The sequence below is a fragment of the Entelurus aequoreus genome, linkage group LG18 (genome assembly GCF_033978785.1).
Source record: "Entelurus aequoreus isolate RoL-2023_Sb linkage group LG18, RoL_Eaeq_v1.1, whole genome shotgun sequence".
Lineage (NCBI taxonomy): Eukaryota > Metazoa > Chordata > Actinopteri > Syngnathiformes > Syngnathidae > Entelurus > Entelurus aequoreus.
Window position 1 is genome coordinate 18,647,607 of NC_084748.1, and position 17,257 is coordinate 18,664,863.

Sequence of the window (17,257 nt, forward strand, 5' to 3'; positions counted from 1 at the left end):
CTGTAAGTATTGTACTTAGCCGCTAAGACACCGATCGATCCCACCTACAACGTTCTTCTTTGCAGCCTCCATTGTTCATTAAACAAATTGCAAAAGATTCACCAACACAGATGTCCAGAATACTGTGGAATTTTGTCGAAGAAAACAAGAGGCTTTTCTATCGGGTCCGATGGGGTCCAACCACTTCCGTTGCTTTTGTGACGTCACGCGCATAAATCATATCCAAAGGAGTTTTTCAACCGGAAGTGTGGCTGGAATTTTAAAATTGCACTTTATAAGTTAACCCGGCTGTATTGGCATGTGTTGCAATGTTAAGATTTCATCATTGATATATAAACTATCAGACTGCGTGGTTGGTAGTAGTGGGTTTCAGTAGGCCTTTAATGTACGGAATAATATTGGTTGTGGTTACCGACCTTGAAGCTATTTTATTTGGTACATGGTGAAATGATAAGTGTGACCAGTAGATGGCAGTCACACATAAGAGATACGTGTAGACTGCAATATGATAGCAGTCACACGTAAGAGATACGTGTAGACTGCAATATGACTCAAGTAAAGAACACCAAAATGTTATATGTTCCATTGAATATATAGAACATTACACACGGCGCTCAGAAATCTATTAAAATGTTTTAGTACGACTTTGGTAAGCTATGAAGCCGCACCGCTTGATGGATTGTACTGTGCTCCAACATACTTAAGATTAAGATTAAGATTAAAGTACTAATGATTGTCACACACACACTAGATGTGGTGAAATTTGTCCTCTGCATTTGTCCCATCCCCTTGGGGAGCAGTGGGCAGCAGCGGCGCCGCGCCCGGGAATCATTTTGGTGATTTAACCCCCAACTCCAACCCTTTGTTGCTGAGTGCCAAGCAGGGAGGTTATGGGTCCCATTTTTATAGTCTTTGGTATGATACGAGTATTATTATGGTGTGTGTATAAGGTAAGACATATTATCTGGCATTTTGTTTCGCAATATTATGCAAAAGCAACTTTTCTTACTTTCTGGTACCTGCTGATCTGTTTTTGGGATCTGCATAAGTCCTGAAAATTTGCGCACATCCGCCTTTGTAGTCAATAAGCTTCTTCTTTTTCTCTATCTTCTTGTGATGGGACATTCATCCTCCGCTGTTGCCATTTCTAATATAAAGTAGCGTAAAGTTCTAACTTATATCTCGCTATTGAAGTGCTAAAACATACCGGTATAGTGAGTTTACATTATTCACCTAAGGAACTTTAGTTGTTAAAGAGTTCTGGTCGGACGGTTTTTCACGGGACACATTTCCGGCGCTATTGCACTAGTGAGCCACAGATGAGGAGATGCTGCTCCGTTATTAAATTAAGTAAAGTCTGAATGTCATTAAAACAGTTAGCTCCATCTTTTGACACTTCTTCCACTCCCGTCCTTGCACACTACATTGCTACAACAAAGATGACGGAGAAAAGACGCTGCCGAAGGTGAGCCACGTAAATAAGACGGCATCCTGAAGCGACTGTCAGAGAGCGGCTTGAAGATGATCTGTAAAACATAATCTATGCAACATTTTGACCAAAGAACCACCATTACATGTTATGTAGACCACAAGGAAGTGTTTTCAATTTAGAAAAAAAACAAACAAATATGACCCCTTTAATGCACCTTATAATCCGGTGCGCCTTTTGTATGAAAATAAACCTGACTAGACCCGCTCATCGGCAGTGTGCCTTATAATCCGGTGCGCCCTATGGTCCGCAAAATACGCTAATAGTGAAAGATAGGTATATCTTACGTCAGGCATATAAGGAAGAACAGCAAGCAGCCCCAACCGCAAGATCTACTCTACAAGTTTCTCCAAACACACCAATGGTCGGTGAAAATGCTTGTTCGTTTGATGACGATCAAAATGCTTTGTTTGATATGCTTAACTTGTACCTGCAAGTTTCTTAATTTGCTTACTCAACTATCTTAATTTGTTTGTTTGAACTGCTGGGTTCAAGTTGAACTTACTGCATTACTGCTTTTTAGTTTGAGCTTTGATTGCATACTGTGTTTGACCAGTTAAAAGCATGTTGTTTAAAGTTTAAAGCACATGTAAAAGTTTAAAGCTTAAGTTAAAATGTTAAATGGTTTAAGCTTAAGTTAAAATATAAGTTAAAAGGTTTAAAGTCAAAGCTTATGGATTAATGCAAAGTTAAAGGATAAATTCATGTTTAACTCTTGCTAAAAGTCAAAACATTATGTAGAAAGTTTAAAACATTATTCAGAGGTTTAAAAGCATTTGTAAAACATTGTTTGAAAATACCTGTGTAATTAAATTGTTAACATCTGTTTCTGTGGTTTGAAGATTTACAACCCAATGATTAATTGAAGATCAACTGAAATGAAACCAACAATGCTTCAAGTTGGAAAATAAAACGTTGATCAATTGGAAATCATGAGTTGTCCGTGGGTCCTTTTGGAGTAGAAGAGTGGAACTTAACAACCATATTAAAAAAATATTAATAACAATATTGTTTGTTTTTTTAACCGTATTTTCCGGACCATAGGGCGCACTGGATTATAAGTAGGGCTGGGCGATATAGCCTTTTTTTAATATCTCAATATTTTTAGGCCATATCGCGATACACGATATATATCTCGATATTTTGCCTTAGCCTTGAATGAACACTTGATGCATATAATCACACCAGTAGGATGATTCTATGTGTCTACATTAAAACATTCTTCTTCATACTGCATTAATATACAGTATGCTACTTTAAACTTTCATGCCGAGAGGGAAATCACAACTAAATCAATTGACCAAAACTGTATTTATTGAACAGTTATTAAGCAGTGGCACAAACATTCATGTCATTTCCAAAACAGAAAGTGCAAGATTGTCAGAGACATTTTAAAACAAGCTATTAGTGCACTTTTGTGCATGATGTCACTAAGATGACATATCAAAACAACACTACATTAAAGTGCACTTTTTGTACAGAACGCCACTACAATAGTTTAAAACAAATAAAGTGCACTTTTGTGCATGATGTCACACAAAAAATGAGCTGCATAATAGGAAATCGGAAATTCGCTATATGGTAGGTTCTGGCGGGCGTTATCTCCTTCTGTTGTTGACTATTTTTTTCATACGGTGTTCAGTGTTTCCCATAAACTGCCAAGATACCTGTGGCGGTGGGGGCGTGACTATGGGCGTGGTCACAATGACATCATCGAGTAATTTGCATAATTTACTACAATGATATGATTTTCTCTAAAAAGGCTCAAAAAATGTATACTTACTAATTAATAATAACAGTTTTGTTTTAAACGTCCATCCATCCATCCATTTTACAATATAATTACAACACTTTATGTACATATTTATATAAAGATTTGAACAATAAGTTATTCACTAAAATATATTTATTCATTGTGGTTCTTACAAAAAATATATCTTATAAAATATAAAAGCTAAAATGTCTCTTAAAGCTCTGCCCTTTTAATTAGTGCATACTAAATAATTTAACTTTAGCCTACTACTACAACCATATTATTTACCAGCAACATAAAGTGAAACAGAGGCAGAGGTGTCCTGCCACAGTCAGTAACAAATAAACAGAAAACAGTAGTGGTCAAATACAAATAAGGCAACAAGAGAAGTATCCTACACTTCTCTTTTGTAAAGTAAATCTGAACAGCCTATATGGGCATCTACATCAACTATATGATTTGCCTGAGAAGCTGGATAGTGTGACGACGGGGTCGCATCGTGGTGCGAGGTGTTCTCCCAGGAATGCAGACGGGCTCGGACACAGCTTGCAGGTAGGAAAATTATTTATTCAGGAACTAAACATGCAGGAAAAAACAAAGACGTGCACATGGCACATAAGGCAAAAACAAAAGGGCTAGTGTGGGAACTAGCAAGCAAAATTAGCCTAGCGTAAAAACTAGCAGCTAAAGCACAGGAAACATACGTCGTCATCCGTTGTGAAAACAAACTACGAAGCCAGACCGACTGGTCGGGGAGGCAAGCTTTAAATAATAATGTCAATCATGAAAAACAGGTGCGCGTCGGGAACACCCGCGGCAGGTGAAAATAATCAGTAACTATGGTAACCAAACTGAGAAGTGCTTAAACAGGAACTAGAAAGAGATCACGACTAACAGAAAAAACACAAGTGACTAGAAAACGTAAACAGAAATATGATCCGGGCAGCGGATCATAACAGATAGGACAAAAAAAAAAATATATATATATATTTTTTATTTTATTTTATTTGTGGCGGACGTAATTATTTCGTGGCGGGCCGCCACAAATAAATTAATGTGTGGGAAACACTGGTGTTGATATGGAAATGGTTGCCTCGGCATTTTGTTGGTGTGGCACCGAACGGAGATGTTGACATGCGGAGTAAGCACTCTTCATTCTCTAGCAGGGGACTTTTCAAATGATGCTACATATTAGCAGTAATGCTACTTTTTGTAGCAACACTTTTGCCCCACATTTGACAAATTACGGTTGTCTGTTCGACATATTCCCACTTGAAGCCAAACCACCGCCAGACGATGGACCCCCTGTTGTTTTTCTTGGGAATTAATTCTTCCTTCATTTGTTAGCAGATTCGCACCTTCTTTCTCTCGTATTACCACTCGCACCACAGCTAACGTTACCCATGCTGCTACCTCTCTGCTCCGCGAAGGCGTATACGTATGTGACGTATGACGTGACAGTATGTGACGTGTGTAAGAAGGTGCGCTTGCTGTCTGTGAAAAGGAGAGACAAGAAAGAGTGGGAAGAGCCTGTAGTGTGTAGTGTAATGCCAGCAGCTAAAAGCAACTGCGTGAGAACGTATACTTGAATATCACGATATAGTCATTTTCTATATCGCACAGAGACAAACCCGCGATATATCGAGTATATCGATATATCGCCCAGCCCTAATTATAAGGCGCATTAAAGGAGTCATATTTTTTTTGTCTAAATTGAAAACACTACCTTGTGGTCTACATAACATGTAATGGGGGTTCTTTGGTCAAAATGTTGCATAGATTGTTTTACAGATCATCTCTTGCGTGTGACTGCCATATTGCAGTCTACACAAATCTCTTATGTTTGACTGCCATCTGCTGGTCACACTTATCATTTCACCATTTACCAAATAAAATAGCTTTGAGATCGGTAAGCAAAACCAGAATTATTCCATACATTAGGCGCACCGGGTTATAAGGCGGACAGTCGAGTTTTGAGGGGAAAAAAATGATTTTAAGTGCGCTTTATAGTTCGGAAAATACGATACTTTAAGCCTCCACGTCACTGCTGTTCTTTTTTTTTTCAAAACAATTTAAATAGTTGACGATTGTTATTATTTAGACCATATATTTTTAAGCACAGCATTGTTTCAGATAGGTTATAGAACATTGCTTTTTTATTTGAATGTAAAGTTACTGTTAGGATCCGCTGCTCGGATCACAGTTTGTTTACAGTTTAGTGTCACGTGTGTTTTGTTTCTGTTGCCATGACGGCAGATTTTGCTCACCTGCCTCTGGTTAGCGTTTCGGGACGCGCACCTGTTGCCCGAGCGCTAATCAGAGGGCTATTTAGTCTTCGCCCGGGCAGCACTCTGCCTGGCTTCCTAATTTGCTTTCATGCAACAACTAACGACCACCTTGTTTCCTGTTAGCTCTCATGCTAGATTATTTTGCTTACTAGCTCCCATGCTAGTCGTTTTTGTTTTTCTCTGTCTGAGTATGTCTTAAATAAATCATTTTTCCTACCTGCAAGCTGTGTCCGAGCCCGTCTGCATCCTTGGGAGAACACCTCGCACCACGATGCGACCCGGTCGTTACAGTAGGAAGCCAGCAGCAAGAAGTTCTCCCGCAACGAGCACGTCGGAGGAGATGGACGAAGGTGCGTGGATGGTGTTGCGAGCAATGGAGGCGGAGACTCTCCGCTATTCCCCTTCGGAGCGCCAGGACCTGATATGGGGTCCTAACGGAAGGTTGGTCCCAATCCACTCCGTTTGGCCCGAGGACATCGCCACACCTCCGCACCACCGGACGCGTCAGCGAAGACGGAAGCCACCAAAGAGGTCTTCACTTCGCTGCCAAGACGCGCCACTCCCACAGACTCCTCCACCGGTACACAGTAAGCAACATTCAGCCCAAGATTCCCCTCCTCAGATGTTTGGCAACCCTATCGACCACTTTGCCAAACATTTCACCGATTGGGCTGTCAGTCAGCTGGAGACCCACACAGATGACGTCATCCCGCCCACTGTGGATGACGTCAGAGACGAAGAATTTTTTTAAAATTCTTCTGCTCCTTTTTATCAGCCACCTCCTAAGGACTTGAATTCTAAGATAAGACATTATCAGGACATTTTTGTGAAATGTAAATCTAGTCAGTCCCGGTCACCTGACTTTCTAGCTCCACCCCCAGTGACTATTGCTCCGCCCACTGCACATATTTTTTCCCCCTGTGCTCCCACCCAGTCTCAAGTGGGGAGTAAGAAAAGACATTTTGGACAATTTAGAGGAGAGGATTCAGCCCTCCCCCGGACCTCCCACCACCCACCCTTGAAGACGGTTCCAATCCGCAAGGAGCGCGTCTGGGATCCGCTTTTTGAGGGGGGGGCTAGTACTGGGAGCTGTGCGAGTGGGGTGGCACAACGGCGTGCTAAGCCGCAACCTCCTGCTCGGCCACCGCCACCTGTCCTTCGGCCTGCTAAGCCGCAACCGCCAGCTAGGCCACCTGCACCTAAGCTAGCGCCAAGGCTAAGGCTAGCACCAGCTCCACCACAGGTTCCAGTACCTGCACCTCGGCTGGTTCCCACACCAGTACCTGCACCTCGGCTGGTTCCCACACCAGTACCTGCACCTCGGCTGGTTCCCACACCAGTACCTGCACCTCGGCTGGTTCCCAGACCAGTACCTGCACCTCGGCTGGTTCCCACACCAGTACCTGCACCTCGCCTGGTTCTCACACCAGTACCTGCACCTCGGCTGGTTCCCACACCAGTACCTGCACCTCGGCTGGTTCCCACACCAGTACCTGCACCTCGGCTGGTTCCCGCACCAGTACCTGCACCTCGGCTGGTTCCCGCACCAGTACCTGCACCACGGCTGGTTCTCGCACCAGTACCTGCACCACGGCTGGTTCTCGCACCAGTACCTGCACCACGGCTGGTTCTCGCACCAGTACCTGCACCACGGCTGGTTCTCGCACCAGTACCTGCACCACGGCTGGTTCTCGCACCAGTACCTGCACCACGGCTGGTTCTCGCACCAGCACCTGTACCACGACTGGTTCTCGCACCAGCGACTCCGGCTGCCACGACAGCGACTCCGGCTGCCACGACAGCGACTCCGGCTGCCACGACAGCGACTCCGGCTGCCACGACAGCGACTCCGGCTGCCACGACAGCGACTCCGGCTGCCACGACAGCGACTCCTGCTGCCACGACAGCGACTCCCACGGCGACATCTCAGCGACCTCGAGTGGTCCGGCGGCGCAAGCGGAAAGCAGGTCCCCGCATGCAGCCCTCGAGGACTCAGAGGCTGCTGAGATTCTGGCGCCACTCACGCCCACCTTCTCGGCGGCCACGAATGTGGCCTTACCGTGGTCGCCCGCCTCGCCAGCGGTGGCGGCGTTCCATTCGCCGCCGCCACCTGACCCTTCCCCGGTGGATTCGGGGACACGTGGCCTGGCGACCCACCACCAAGTCACCCCCCCGCCCGCCCTTGACTCGTGAACTATTGCTTTTTTTTTGGGGTTCCAGTTGTTTTTTTTGTTTTCAAGGGACATCTGGAATCTGTCCTTTTAGGGGGGGGTACTGTTAGGATCCGCTGCTCGGATCACAGTTTGTTTACAGTTTAGTGTCACGTGTGTTTTGTTTCTGTTGCCATGACGGCAGATTTTGCTCACCTGCCTCTGGTTAGCGTTTCGGGACGCGCACCTGTTGCCCGAGCGCTAATCAGAGGGCTATTTAGTCTTCGCCCGGGCAGCACTCTGCCTGGCTTCCTAATTTGCTTTCATGCAACAACTAACGACCACCTTGTTTCCTGTTAGCTCTCATGCTAGATTATTTTGCTTACTAGCTCCCATGCTAGTCGTTTTTGTTTTTCTCTGTCTGAGTATGTCTTAAATAAATCATTTTTCCTACCTGCAAGCTGTGTCCGAGCCCGTCTGCATCCTTGGGAGAACACCTCGCACCACGATGCGACCCGGTCGTTACAGTTACCTCTTGGCAGCTGATACTTCAATTTAAATCCTCTGCAAAAAATGTTGGCTTTGCTTTCGTGCTGGAAATTACAAAAATCTTACCAAATCTTTTTTTTTAAAATTTCCCCTGAAGTGATTGTGACGATTGTGGCAGTTAATGATGTCGCACGTTCGGAGCCATGTCTTGAACTCATTAAAGAAAAGAACAAACTTCAGGACGGAGTAGGGTTGTCCCGATGCCAATAATTTAGTACCGGTATCAAAATGTATATCGATACTTTTCCAAATAAAGGGAACTATGAAACATTTCAATTTTGGCTTTATTTTAACAGAAAATCTTACACTACATTAAACACTCAGTCAAAGAACAATTTTACAAGGTTAAAATATAAATTAAAAGGCATTTAAATGGCATCGACCCTGAAGGGAACGTCTTCCCTGTGCACCTCGACTACAGTCTGCACCGGACCGAACAGCAGGACAGGTGTAACAACTACATTATTACCTGTCACTCTTTATAACTCCTTGTGCAGATCTGAATGCTTATTTAAATGTTTACCTAAGTTTGAAGCAAAGGTTCTAATACTAATCGCCACATTTGGCGAGGCGTGTTTTGAAACAGCTGTTGTGAGAGTAGCGTATGTGTGTGTGTGTGTGTGCTCCTTTTAAGAATGTCAGTATGTGGGGTGAGTGAGTGGGCAAGTCAACATCATGCACCTCGGCTCTGTAGTCACCGCCGCAAAGCAGCACTCAGATGAAACAGTGGTACCGGTACTTTTCAAAGGTGGTATAGTACCGATTATAATTGATTAGTACCGCTATACTTTATTAGTACCGGTATATTGTATAACTCTAGTACGGAGTCTTGCATTCAGCCGGGTAAATAAGCTTTTCAGACCCACACTGCATTGTGTTTACTACGTCACACTTTCAAGCTCTATTCTTAAAACGTTGAATTACTTTTAAATAAAATAGTAAATTTAAAGTACGTGGGCTCCTTTTGAAAAAAATGTATCGTAGTATTGAATAAGTATCAAAAATTGTGAGAATCCAGGAGTTTGGATGACATCTTCAGTGATTTAGCATCCATGTGATGAAATGTTTATGAGTAGTCATGACAGGACTTGTATGGCCTGTTTTTATTCTTCTCACCTGCCTGTGAGACAGATGATATCACCAGAACTCTTTGTTGATTTATTGGCCGCTCTTACACGCTCACGTGTGCTTAAAGCAGCGGCGTCCAAAACGCGGCCCAGCGGCCATTTATGGTCTTGTTTTTTTCCCCCATATTCAAAGATATACAGCAAACCGTCTCAGCATTCTCGTTTTTGCAGAGAAATCCTGTTTTTGTCCTTCTTTACCAGCGTCTTTCCATTTTGTTACCCACTCTGAGTGTCAGAGTGGATTGCATAGTTGTTTATAGTTACACTCTCTTATGATGCAGGGGAACCCCGTCTTGGGTAGAATTTATTTTATTACTGATTTAACAGTGATTTGTAGTCAAAATGAAAATCCCTCATTATCACCCATTTTCCTGGGAAATGTCCCATATTTTGAAATGCCAGGATAATATATAGTTCAGTGGTTCTTAACCTTGTTGGAGGTACCGAACCCCACCAGTTTCAAATGCGCATTCACCGAACCCTTCTTTAGTGAAAAATAAAATGTTTTTTCTTTTCAAATTCAAGACAAATTTATGTTTTTTTTACTGGTGCACAAAATTAACCGTGCATGAGGATCACCAAACAACACAGTGCATGAACTCACAACAAATTACACACCTGCAAATCAGATGGAAATTAGAGGGAACATTATTTGGGGGTATCCATAATATGCCGATAAGGAGAAGTTTTTATTTTCACGATGAGTTGGGTGTGTCTTGACCTCCGCGGCAGAGGCTCCGCCGAACCCCTGAGGCCGACTCACCGAACCCCTAGGGTTCGATCGAACCCAGGTTAAGAACCACTGATATAGTTAAAGACTTAGAGCTTACTTTAAGACATTATAAAGAAGTGTTGGAAAAAAACACAGAGAATATAAGAAGTCACAAGAAAAAGTTAGCATAAAATATGTTGCTCTGTATCTTTCTATTAGGGATTTGTTGACAAAAACTGACCATAAAATCTGTCACCGACACGTTCATTTGTCAACGGTCAGTGACGTCATCGCTCTTGTTTTTCTGGACGGTAACGAACATGCGTGTGTGCCACAGGAAGTAAAACATGTTTGCGATTTTATGAGTGAAAACTAATTTTCACTTTACAATGTAAAGCTGTTATGTATGCTCTACGTTCACTAGTAGTGTATAAAGGGACATTTGTTTGTAGTTTTTATTTTTGTTTTGTTGGCCTTCTTTATGCTCCAAAAATAGAGACAAATCCTATTTGGCATTGTTTTCTTGTTTCTATTTTGACTTTCCTTTGTTAATATCAAACAATGTTTTTGTCAGCACTTTGCCCGTCTTTGCTTTTAAATGGGCAAAAGTTAGTTTTTTGTTGTTGTTTTTTTCCGTCCTGTCCAGCTACTCAGGCAAATCATATTGTTGATGTAGATGCCCATATTTGCTGTACTTTACAAAAGAAGAGTGGGATACTTCCCTTGTTGCCTTATTTGTATTTGGCTTTATTAAATGGATTTATATGAATGTTTGGCGTAGACGGACCAAAGCAGGAGGGGATAGAAATAAGAAAAAAGGGAAGACAGAAGGGGAATTTGCAGGGAAAAGAAGGGGATAAGACAAAGAGACAACAGCAACAAAAACAAAAAACAGAACATCAGCAACTACGATGAGCACAAATATGATATAAAAAATGATAGCAAAGAACCATTTACTAAAGTAGATAGTGATAACACAGAAATGACAATGAACATTATTGCACTACAAATGGAACAATAACAAATACCAATAGAAATAACACTATTGATAATGAATAATAAAAGTTACCTCAATTATCAGCAATGCAACAGTACATATATGTAATGAAAACTTGAATTACAAAAGAAAGTAGATAAATGGATGGTAAGAGAAGATCTGCTATAACCTTGTAGATTGTTATAGTAAAAATAGGTTACGCTTTGTCAGTGTGCCATGTTTTTTACGGTTTCCCCTGAGAAGGAACAACGTTAATATATGTTCGATGAAACGTGATTATATGCATAAGTGTATGTATGCATATGTGCTTGTGTATATACAGTATGTGTATATGTATGTATGTATGTTTGTACAGTGAATGTGCTTGTGGACGTATGTACCGTATTTGTGCAAGTATATGCGAGTGTATGTACCTGTGTATGTGCGTAAGTACCTATTTGTGTGCGTATGTCTGTATGAATGAATGAATGTATATATGTAAGAATAACTGTGTGGATGTGCGTATGTGTGTTTTATGTCCGATATACAGTATTTGTGTCCCAGTATGTGTGGGAGCCAAGGAACAGACCCAGCCACCTAGAGAGCCCAACCCAAAACAGCAGGTGCTGTACCCAGGGAACAAGGTGTGTGTGACAATCATTGGTACTTTAACTTAACACACACACACAAATATATACATGCATACAGACACCTATACATACATACATACATACAATCGACAAAAGTTTAATATACAGTGCATCCAGAAAGTAATCACAGCGCTTCACTTTTTTCACATTTTGTTATGTTACAGCCTTATTCCAAAATGGAATACGTTCATTGTCCTCAAAATTCTACAGAAAATATTTGTATTTATTTTGCTAATTTATTAAAAATTAAAAAATCACATGTAAATACATTTTCTCAACACTTTGTTGATGCAACAATGGCAGCAATTACAGCCTTGAGTCTTTTTCAATATGATGCCAGAAGTTTGGCACACCTATCTTTGGGCAGTTTAGCCCATTCTTCTTTGCAGCACCTCTCAAGTTCCAGCAGGTTGAACGCGACCCATTGGTTTTCATCCAGGATGTCTCTGTACATTACTGCATTCCTCTTTCCCTCTATTCTGACAAGTCTCTCAGTTCCTGCTGCTGAAAAAACATCCTCACAGCCACCATGCTTCACTGTAGGAATAGTATTGGCCTGGTAGAGAGCAGGAACTGGTTTCCTCCAAACATGACGCCTGGCATTCATGCCAAAGCCTTCAATCTTTCTCTTTCTCATCAGACCAAAGAATTTAGTTCCTCATTGTCAGAGAGTCTTTCAGGAGGTGCATGTTGGCAAAGCTTTAGTATGGAATGAATTCCGTCTGGCCTGATTGGTGGATTGCTGCAGAGATGGTTGTCCTTCTGGAAGGTTCTCTTCTCTCTCCAGAGGAATGCTATAGTTCTGACAGAGTGACCATTAAGTTTTTGGTCACCTCCCTGACTAGACTAAGATGAATGCAGTAATGTACAGAGACATCCTGGATGAAAACCAACAATCCCATCCAACCTGATGGAGCCTGCCCAAATATAGGTGTGCCAAGTTTGTGCCATCGTATTCACAAAGACTTGAGGCTGTAATTTGTCAAATAAATATATATATATTTTTTGTAGTTTTAAACATGTAAGATTTCTATGTCTATTTTTTAAAACATACATTTATTCAGTGCTACATTTCACTGGTGTGTCATTCGTCGATTTTCCTGTATGGACACCCCTGGCCATCAAGAATGAACTGATAGAAAATAATGGTTTATCGACATGCACTTTTTTGAAATACTATTTCATTGTGTGTTCAAGTTATTTTTGCCCCATTGTTAGATACAATCTAAAACAATAAATATCCCAGTGTGAAGCGACTGGGATGGGAATCAGCACCTCCAAGTCCGAGTCCATGGTTCTCGCCCGGAAAAGGGTGGGGTGCCATCTCCGGGTTGGGGAGGAGATCTTGCCCCAAGTGGAGGAGTTCAAGTACCTCGGAGTCTTGTTCACGAGTGAGGGAAGAGTGGATCGTGAGATCGACAGGCGGATCGGTGCAGCGTCTTCAGTAATGCGAACGCTGTATCGATCCGTTGTGGTGAAGAAGGAACTGAGCCGGAAGGCAAAGCTCTCGATTTACCGGTCGATCTACGTTCCCATCCTCACCTATGGTCATGAGCTTTGGGTCGTGACCGAAAGGACAAGATCACGGGTACAAGCGGCCAAAATGAGTTTCTTCCACCGGGTGGCGGGGCTCTCCCTTAGAGATAGGGTGAGAAGCTTTGTCATCCGAGGGGAGCTCAAAGTAAAGCCGCTGCTCCTCCACATCGAGAGAAGCCAGATGAGGTGGTTCGGGCATCTGGTCAGGATGCCACCCGAACGCCTCCCTAGGGAGGTGTTTCGGGCACGTCCGACCGGTAGGAGGCCACGGGGAAGACCCAGGACACGTTGGGAAGAATATCTCTCCCGGCTGGCCTGGGAACGCCTCGGGATCCCCCGGGAGGAGCTGGACCAAGTGGCTGGGGAGAGGGAAGTCTGGGCTTCCCTGCTTAGGCTGCTGCCCCCGCGACCCGACCTCGGATAAGCGGAAGAAGATGGATGGATGGATGGGCTTATCATTTTTCAGTATTTAATTACTTATTATTATTATTTGAAGGAATTACTTATCATACAGCACAGGGGTGTCAAAGTCATTTTAGCTCAGGGGCCGCATGGTGGAAAATCGATTCCCAAGTGTGCCGTAATGGTAAAATCATGGCATGATAATTTAAGAATAAAGACAACTTCAGGTTGTTTTCTTTGTTTTACTTCGGCCAAAAATAGAACAAACACATTCTGAAAACGTACAAATCACAAATAATCCTCTGGACAAAACACTTCAAATTTGTTGAAAATTCTGAGGAAATTGGTGCAGCTTCAAAAGCACAATAATCTTAGACTTCGTCTCAGTGTATCTCTAAAGCCAGGATTAAACTTTAAGTCACGGTCTTTCTGGGATTGAACAAAAACACAACATGTAAACTCTTCTAGGTATCAAATACCTCCTTTGTCATGTCCACATATCAATCCAGAGCTAACTCAACAAACCGTAAGAAACGGACGTAAAAACTATTCAAAAGAGTTAAGTTTCACTTTTCTCGTGTTTGACAGAAACATTTTGGGGCAACGAGGGTGCCAAATGACGATGTGTTCGAAGCAGAAGACGTAACACGGCAGGTTTTAAGTTTCATGTGGGTAGAGGAGGAGGAGCCACAGTCACCCTTTACTGCGTACCTCTTGCTTGGCCCCGGTATAAACCGTTTCCTTGCCTAACAGAATTGCTATTGTGACATCCAGTGGACACGTTTGGAACAGCAGTTTCTTCCGTTAAAAAAAAAAAACAGCTAATTTTTATACTTGGCATTTCATCATGCGGGCCGGATAAAACCTGTTAGCGGGCCTGATCCGGCCCGCGGGCCGTACGTTTGACACCCCTGATATAGCATGCACTTTACACCATGACATGTTTTTTGTCCAACTCTCACTGATTTATTTAATTGTTTATAATACTGAATAAGATATACACTAATCCCATTATTAAATATTCTTTATCATGTTCTTGTATTCTGTTGAACACAAAAATATAGGAAAGCTTTATGTAATATCTGACAGGTTGAATGGGTATTAAACTACTTCCTACTCTTTCCCCGAGATGTTGTATTGTGCAAGCGTACACATGTGATGAAACTTTGTAAAGCACGTTGAACATTTTATAAATCATATAAATCAAATATATAGTCTATATTCAGAATGTGAGTAAAGTACTTATTGTTAATGACTTATACTTATTCATACAATAATTGCAATCCAGCAATTAAGACTTGCATCACAATGCATAATTCTAATATACTTTGGCAAACTTGAAAGCTGCAATCATAATTTGGACACATCATTATAATGAAGAAGGAGATTAAGAAAATGAGTGTAACATCTAATAACAGTATATTAATAATGAAGTCGTTCAATGTTCGGAGTACGGGCCAACAAAAATAAAAACTACAAACAAATGGCCACCGGACTGCACTTTGTACGTATAAGCATAAATAATAGCTTTACGTTGTAATTGTGGACTTCCGTGTTAACATATTAAAGTAGTTAATAAATATGAAATACGACAGTTTAAGATAAATGTCATTCATTAAAATCATAATTCAAGAGTTACCTGTTTGCGCGTTGAAGCCGCGCCTTGCCGGTGTTATTTCGTCGAACGTCCCATTGAGCCGAATAAACGTCAGTGTTTGTCTTCCATCGGTAGCAAGAACTCCACAGAAGAATGTTTTTGAGTAATGTGAAGAGGATTCTTCATTCCATCATCGTGAGCGCTGATGACGACACACTTGGTGCACGGTCTTCACGTCTGAGGCGAACTTTGCTGGAGACTTTGAGTCTTGAGTGAGTCCAGGCCCCGCCCCCCTGACGTCACCCACCACCGCAAGGATGCCTTTTGCTCATTCCTTTTAGTCACTTCTTTTGTTGTGCTGAATCACGTTTTGTTGCTCCATTTTTTTTAATCTTAACTATTTTCTCATCACATTATCTTTCTCAAACTTGGCTTATTTTATCAGTCACAATAGATATAAACATGTAACATTTTCCTCAATAAAACTTAAAAAAAAAAAAAAAAAAAAATCACTTCATATTCTCTACTGCTCACTAGTGTTACCATATCTGAGTTACTGTGTAGAAATATGGGAAATTAATTACAAAAGTACACTTCATTCATTAACGGTGTTACAAAAAAGATCAGTTAGAATTATACATAATGTTGGATATAGAGAACATACAAATCCTTTACTTATTGAATCGAAGGTACTGAAATTCCACGACATAGTGAATTAGCAAACAGCTAAAATTATACACAAAGCAAACTATAACCTGCTACCCAAGAATATACAACAATTCTTCTCAAAAAAAGAGGAGAAATATAATCTTAGAGAGAAATGTAATTTAAAACGTTTGTACGCACGTACAACACTTAAGACCTTCAGTATATCAGTATGTGGGATTAAATTATGGAATGGATTAAGCAAAGCAATCAAGCAATGTACTAATATGATCCACTTCAAGAAACTCTTCAAACTTAAAGTGTTTACAAAGTACAAAGAAGAAGAACCATGATAAACATTCTGAATGTATTTAATTCATCCATTCTTTCACCCTCATAATAATCTTACTTATCTCATCATATGAAATGTAACGTACTTCACCAATTATTATTTATTTATTTATTTTTATTGTGATTACTTATGGAGTATGTTGTGAATAAATTGAGAACAGGAAGTGAACAAAAGTTTTAGCAACTGTTATGTAAAAGAAAAAGGGTAGGATTAAATACGCTCTGCTTCTTCCTACTCCTTTTCGAACATGTTGAAAAGAGAAACTGGAAATTGTGATGTATCATGTTGTATGCTTGCATGTTCGAAATAAACTCAAACTCAACTCAACTCAATTGCCTATCATTTAAACCAGGGGTGTCAAACGTACGGCTCGTGGGCCGGATCAAGCCCACAAACAGGTTCTATCCGGCCCGTGTGATGAGTTTTCCAAGTATAAAAAATTAGCTGCTTATTTTTTTTTTGAAGGAAAAAAACTGCTGTTCTAAATGTGTCACAATAGCCAAGCAAGAGGTACGCAGTAAAGGGGGACTGTGGCTCCTCCTCCTCGACCCACATGAAACTTAAAACCTGCTGTTTTACATCTTCTGCTTCGAACACATCATCATTTGGTCCCCTTGTCGCCCCAAAATGTATCTGTCACGAGAAAAGTGAACTTAACCCTTTTGAATAGTTTTTACCTCCGTTTCTTACGGTTTGTTGAGTTAGCACTGGATTGATACGTGGACATGACAGAGGAGGTATTTGATACCTAGAAGAGTTTACATGTGTTTTTGTTCAATCCCAGAAAGACTGTGACTTAAAGTTTAATCCTGGCTTTGTAGATACACTGAGACAAAGTCTAAGCTCATTGTGTTTACTCCAACAGGCTCCTTCAGCTTCCTTCCTGCGATTCAAGAACTCCTTCATTCCACACTCCATCCAACTGTATAATCACTCGCCATACAGCAATAAATGACATCTGCCTATTACCTGACACCTGACATGTTAGCTACTTCTCTTTGTTTTTAATGTCTATTTTCTATTTCATTCTG

At 41.5% G+C, this 17,257-nt stretch overlaps 1 protein-coding gene across 1 annotated transcript in view; it reads right to left on the reverse strand.

Moving 5' to 3' along the window:
- LOC133633527 (transcription factor Sp6-like) overlaps positions 1 to 15,458 on the reverse strand; it is a 38,246-nt gene extending 22,788 nt beyond the window's left edge. The window contains exon 1 of the mRNA XM_062026077.1: positions 15,272 to 15,458. The gene's annotated coding sequence lies outside the window, so the exon portion shown is untranslated. The remainder of the gene's footprint in view (positions 1 to 15,271) is intronic.
- Positions 15,459 to 17,257: the final 1,799 nt, after the last annotated feature.